The sequence below is a fragment of the Temnothorax nylanderi genome, unplaced genomic scaffold (assembly GCF_030848795.1).
Source record: "Temnothorax nylanderi isolate EJ_2023f unplaced genomic scaffold, tnyl_v1.0 TNYL_tig0492_pilon, whole genome shotgun sequence".
NCBI lineage: Eukaryota > Metazoa > Arthropoda > Insecta > Hymenoptera > Formicidae > Temnothorax > Temnothorax nylanderi.
This window is the reverse complement of record NW_027249554.1, coordinates 43,135-50,401: the sequence shown is the minus strand read 5'-3', so window position 1 is coordinate 50,401 and position 7,267 is coordinate 43,135.

The following is a 7,267-nucleotide window of genomic DNA, read 5'->3' as shown; positions in this document are numbered from 1 at the left end:
AGTATGGCTAGTAACCAGCTTAGGGAATTAAATTGCTCACTCGGTCCTCCAGGTTGGGGGTTTTAGCAATGGGCCAGCGACCCATTACTTGTAAAAATTAACAAAGTGCTAAAAATCCCAGTTTCCCAGGTCAAGAAGAGCTGGAAACTGGGAACCGGAAGGCGAAAGACGCTATAAAACCGGATATATATATATATATATATATATATATATATATATATTATGACGACGACGAGTCCCCTCGGTCTCGCCCGCCGAGAAGGAGCGCGCCATCAATTCCGCTAAATCACAAAATCTGTATGACACTATAAATAGTCCTCTGAGTTAGAATGGCGTAAAGGTTATTAATGATGAATGGTAGCTCGACCAAGTAGTTTTCTGAAGCTCAGTATGGGCGCCAGGTGCGATTACTCGCACCACGTTACACGAAACCTTAGCCAGCTAATGATCTCAGGCGTGGATTCAGAATGCGATCGCTGTTAGATCTCGGAGAGGAGGAGAGGGAGCGCAGCGCAATCAGCACACAGGTTAAATAAACAAGAGTAAACAATATATTTGATCAAGATAAAAAGCATGTGAAATAATCAGGGTAGAAAGCATAAATGGTAGAGTTAATCGCATAGGTAATATCGGTGTTAGCATCGGCTCCGGTCGCAACGCGTCCCGCCACAAACTTCGCGGAAACGGCAAAACGTCTGGTTACGGCTCATTAATGCGGGTGATAGGAATGCGAATGATATAACGACTAATCAACACGAAGGGTAATAAGGCGAAGATACATTAACGCGAATAATAATAATAATGCGAAAGATACATGAACGCGAATACTAATAATGCGCAAGATACATTCACGCGAATACTAATAATACTAAAGATACATTAACGCGAATAACAATAACGCGCAAGATACATTAACGGGACTAGTAATAAGGCGAATGGTAATTCGCATTTACGCGCATCTACCTCGCCTACAATAACCTCGCGAAGGGCATCCGCAGTCACGCCCGATACCTCGCGAGGTCCGCAATACTCAACACAAAAGGTGCCCTGCACGCCACGACGCGATCACGCGGAGCCCATTCGACGGCCCCGCGATAATACGGTGTCTGGCCCGTGCGAAGGACACCTCGCCAAGAACGACCCGGTTACGCGAAGCGCATTTTGCTGTTTCGCAATAATCTCGAGTCTAACTCAAATCTCCCGACACTTAATTCCATCGATTACGCGATTCCACACGACGGGAGCGTAACCGCACACGATCTCCGCGCACTGCATCCATACGCACAGATCTCGACTTCGATCCCGCACCGCGGAACTGGGAGCACGCGGGACTCTAATCACGCGTTATTCTACGCGCGCTTTGACTCTAATTACGCGGTATTCTACGCTCGCGTTGACTCCAATTACGCGTTATTCCACGCTCGCGTTGACTCCAGTTACGCGTTATTCTAAGCTCGCGTTGACTCCAGTTACGCGTTATTCTAAGCGCTCGTTGACTGTCGGCGGCCGCGCGTGCGAGTCCCCGAGACGGGCAATTGCGTTTCACTTACTCGACCGGGCCCTCCCGTAGTATTTTTCTCGGTATTACTTAGCGGATTTCACAATACTCGCGGCACAACGCGACTCCCGGGAGGACCTCGGTATCGAGACGATCTTACTTGTACGGTGCTTGAACAGTGGCCTTACAAATAGTGCACGCTCGTCGGCAGCCAGTCGTCTCGGTCGCAGGGGGTCGGGTGGCACCTCTCCGCTCGCAAGCTCGCATGACAGTGCCGCTCTCCTGGCCCGGTGGGACCACGCTGGCCCCGCGAGCCTGCGCGCCGGGGTTGCAAGCCCTGTCTCGACTGCTGCGCCCTATGCGAGCGTAGCGCCCGACTTGGGCGCCCCTCGCGTCTGCCTCCACCCGCCGCACAGTGGGCCAAAACGGCAATCTAGCTGGACAAAAGTAGTAATTTTGTTTTCATCGTTAAACAAATGTTCTCAAGTGTTCTAAAATAGAAAGTAAACATGTACAAAGTATATCAGTTTAATTTGATAACATTTAATATACAGGGTGTTCCTTAAAAACCATCCACTAACTACATAGCGCTATTCCTTATCAAAGTCGTAATCTTTAATTAGGTAAAAACTTAACAAACGTTTTGGCCTGCCATTTTTAGACTATTCTCATTGTGTGTCAGTGTGTTAAATTAAGCAAATTACATATATCAAAAAATTATAATTATAACAGCAGTACATGTATGCATTGATCGCAATATAATTTTCGTTGCATCGTTGCAGCGCCCCGCCGCCGTCACAAGGCGCGGGTTTCGCGACCTTTTTCACGCCCGAGGACGGTTCAACGAATCGATGCGAGATCTCCAGGGGCATATTGTAATCGCGTTGCATTTACTGATCCCTTTTATTTTTATTTTGTATCATTTGCGTGGCGCCTCACCGAGCCGAAGACCGGGGTTTCCTGAGAGGATGCAGAGGATCGCGGAAAATGGAGTCGACGAAAAGGATAAAGGCGAGAGATCGGACGACGGAAAGCGGATCGAAGCGACTCGCGGACCGCCGAGAGCGACGGAGCGCAGGAAGACACGCGCGCGGCGCGTGACACAGCGGCGGGCGGACCCATAATGGCAGGGCCCCGGGACGCCGGGGCTAAATCAGCTCAACTGCCCTCCTCACACTGCTGACCGGATTCCGGGATGGTGGCCACCATTCCCGAACCGAAAAGGGGAACGCGGAGGCAGACACGTCCCGTCCGCCGCCGGGAAGAATCCCGGAAAATTTGCCGCGCGAGCGAAGGGCCGTTTAGCGCCCTGCGGAAAGCCGTAATTCACGGCCCTACGCAAGAATCCACCGCGAGCCTGCGAGCTCACCCCTCATTGGTTCGCGCTCCAACGTCGCGGGGCCGCGTACGCCCGGGGTGGGGCGCGCTATCGATTCCGCCATCGAACGGAATTTCGGGAGCATTCTTGGATCGTCCTCGCCAGTCGACACACACAAAATCTAAGTCGCGATAATTTTGTGTTCCGCACTTCGTCGTTTCGTACGTTGGAGCTTGTCGAACTTCTCGCAGCTACTCTTCCGACCCTTGGGACGACGGCGAGGATCCTCGAGAGAGAATCAACCTACGGTGAGGTTGCCTCGGTAATATTCGATGTAAAGCCACGACACCGCACCCCGGGTCGCGCTCTCGCTCGGGAATACTCGCGATAATTAGCGTATTCGCCGACAAGGCGTATTTAGCGATCGATAGCGAGAGCGAGAGGCACCGGAATGGTCTCGTGGCCTTGGGATCGCGATCGAAGTCTACGGACTCCTGGAGATCGCGGTAGGCGCGTCAATGACGACATTCGATATCGCGAATACGCCATTTCTCGCGCCCTTCGCGTTCACGACCGCGTGTCTCGTTGTGCGTAGTACTTCGCCCGGTCGAATCTTAGATTCTGCACGCGATGTTAATGGCATCAGGCGGTTATTCGCGTTGGTTTAATTGCGTTACTCACGATTCGCGTTCGGACATTTCGATTATCCTCGCGATATCGGCCGCGTTGAGAGATTATTCGCGCTAGGATGTGGTTCGCCTTAAGAGGCCATTCGCGCTGACCTAATATTGCGTCTCGTTATTACTCGCGATAATTCCGTAATCTTTCTCGCGTTAATTCGAGTATTTTGCGTTACGCCGAGTGTCTCGGCGCATCATTTTTCGCGTTGGACGATCGCTGACGATCGCGTGTGTTGCGTTCGATCAGAATCACTTGCGTTAAGCTCAGTTTCCTGCGTTAGGATAAATCGGTAATTTCGCGTTAGTTATAGTATTGCTCGCGGTAATTCCGCATATTTCCTCGCGTTAGTTTAGTATTTCGCGTTAGGATGTCCCTACGCCTTATTCTGCGCGTTAGGATGTTCTTGGCGATATCACGTGTTGCGTTCGTTCCTTCTTGCGTTGGGACGTTACTCGCGTCACGTTTATTCTCTGCGTTTGATTAGGATTATTACTTGCGTTAGATTAATATTATTACTTGTGTTAGATTAAGATTATTTGGCGACAGAATCCCTGCACGGGTTTGGACCTTGCGCTCACGCGCTCCGAGCGTGACGCACTATCATTTCGCGGCATTTCACGCTATTATTTCGCGTTTATTCCAGTTACGTCGTATTCGGTCGTAATTTTTACCGATACTCTATATTATTTATCCGCGTAATATTCTACTATTATTATCTGTGAAATTTTATGATCTCGATGATTTTGTAAGTTTAGTTCTCTTCTCGCGTTATCTTGCTTACTAACGGCGCCTTCCGCGCGTTTACTGAGTTAACGTAATTTTTCGTTTATTTCTGGCGTCCGCGTTATCACCTTTGGTTATTAAAAATCTGACGCCCGCGTTATCAATCACCTATTTGTTTTGGTTTGATTAAAAGACGCCGAATTGGCATTTGTTGTTCATCCGAGGATTACTACAGAATAAATGTTATCCTTTATTTGTTAATTGCTTGAGTTTACGACATCATTTATTATGCGTCACCCCGCCGAATACCGCGCTGCCCTTCATCAACCCCGCCCTGCTATTAGGTCGAGCTAGCCATTCCCTCGCACACCGACTTATTTCGTTTTGCGTCTCTTTTTGGTTTCTCGCGATTTCGTGGACGCGAATTCACGCGTCTGGCGCCCAACATTAAAATCGTTTCGCGGAGTGTCGGAGGTGCGAGAGAATCACCGGAGAGGCCTATCCTCCCGCTCTCCTTTCCCCTTTTGATCTGGCGCACGCCCCGGACCGCTCCGGGAGTGAAAAAGTCGTGACAATATATATATATATATATATATATATATATATATATATATATATAAGTATCAAAGATTATAAATGTCTTGACGATTAATCGGACCAAAACCAATGGTCGAATCGTCACGATGATAAATTATTGCCAGTTAGGCCGATTCATACGTCTTAGTTTTAATAAAATACAAAATAAAAAATAATTAATTGAAAACTAAAAATAAACAGAAACAAATTAAAATACTAAATAATTTTATTTCAGTATTAAAGTGCCAGACTAAACTGAAATAAACTAAAATAATAAAATTAAAAATAATAAATCAAAATAATAAAAATCTTTCAGTTAACAAATAAAATAAAAATCAAAATCTTAATTACTACTGTTACTTTCATTAAAGTATTTACTATCGCAACCATCGCACGATTAATTTTGATCGAAGATGGTAGTCGTTAAAGATTTTTAGTGTATTGATAATATAAATAATATAAACTTGTGATATTTCCTTCTAAATCAATTTCGAGATATTTATGAAAAACCATAGATAGATGTCAATATTAAGAGACACGGTAGTCTCGCCAAGTACACGCACAGCGCGAGACCGTCTCGTGTATCTTTACGCAAACGGACGAGTTACGAGTTCTAAAAAACGCTGTATCTATGAAACCGGCACTTAGTGGCAGCTAGTTTTAAAAGGATAAAACTCAGAAATGTCTAAGGAATAACATGCTGGTAAAATGACGGCAGCAATCCGCAGCGTTTTTTTTTTGTAGACCTTTCTAAATTTCATACTTTGAAAATTTCATAATTAAACATCGGCAATGTTTGACTTAAAATACCGCTATTATTAAAAAACTATTATTAAAATTTGTTAATAAAATTTAAAAATATATACCTTTCTCTATATTTATCTAATTTAAAGTTTTAATATTCTTCAATATAAGCAGAATACTTCTTTATTTCTCAAGCGCTGCTAAAGTAATGATTTAACGTTTTGCGAGATGACATTTATACGACGTATTCAAATGATTGTTATAACACAACTACAAGTGTAAATGGTAAATATTTTGTAGAAAATGAACTATCCGATATTTTTCTTAAAAATATAATCGTTTATTTTAAGAAATATTAATCTTCGAAAATCGACTTTTGTCCAGCTAGATTGCCGTTTTGGCCCACTGTGCGCCGCCGCCGAGGCCTCGAGACCCGCAGCCGCTCCGCCGACACGCAAAAACGTGCCGACGATCGGATGCGTGATCCAGAGGTCGGACCAGCAACGGAGGCAGAAAATGGAGTGGTTGACGACCCCGCCACCGCCAATGCCGCGCCGCCGGGTCACGCCAGCGGAATACCTGGCCCGAAGGAAGGCCGCCGCCAAGCCGACTACACCGCCGGCCGCACCACCAGCCATTCCGCCCACCGCACCACCGGCCCTTGCTGCCCCACCGGCCGCACCGCCTGCCGCACCGCCAGCCGCGGAGGTACAGGCACTCAGGCCCGTAGGCTCCCGGCTACCCCCGAAGATCCCGGTGGAGGTAGAGCCGGGCCACATAATCCTGGTGCCTCACAACGCCGCCCACGTCACCCGGGAATGGAAGACGACAGAAAGGGGCTACAAGTGGCATGTCCGCTTTAATCACGAGGGTACGGTCCGGAAAATCCGAAAACTACCGGGCAAACCAAGGGCCCGGCTGTGAAGCGCCAAGTTCGCGCTCTAGAAAGGGGGGGGGGGGTGATATAACGATGCGCCCCGAAACGCATCATTCCCGGCGAGCATCAGCCGGATGCCGCCCGGCCAAACATCCGCCGGGCGAGACGAGGCACGGTGTGCCCTTTTTTAAGTACATTATCTCGCGTATAAGTCCGCGAACGGACTTACCGCGGCAACCGACTCGGAGCGCCGAGCGGTGCCGAAAACGGCCGAAAGCCGCCGAACGCAATCGCGGCGTCGGGACGCCGTATTTCCCGAACGTTCCGCCGCTCCATCCCGACGCTCGCGATTGCCGTCGCGTATACCCCCGCCACACCGACACACCACCGCGGGTGTATATAAACCGACGAATTGTTAGCAACAATTAGATTCCGCCGTGAGCCAGCAAACCGATCCGACCTGTTCTCCGCTGCTCACGGATCCCGCAATCCCCGAATTTGAACAACCAGGAGTTAGAGAGGCATCTCTGGCTCTGCCGAGTGAAGTATCTAGGCGGTTGATTCGATCTTCCAGCCGAGAGCCTGTGACACCGGAGTGAACCAGGGTAAGAGAGCTCTTCTCTTACTCGCCAAGGATCTTGGCCACCCGGTGCCGCTTCCCGCCCGCGTATTCCGAGACGCCAGGATATAAAGAGTTCTCTATATATCTGCTAAGGATCTTAGCCGCTCTATTCCGCGCGCTCCAGCGCCGCGCCGCCGCTGGCCGAAGCTTGCGCTTCCACCGTGGTCGCGCCCCGTGTTCCGCGAGCCCGCGCGCCCGCCGATCCGCGTACAGCGCCCGGTATATCGT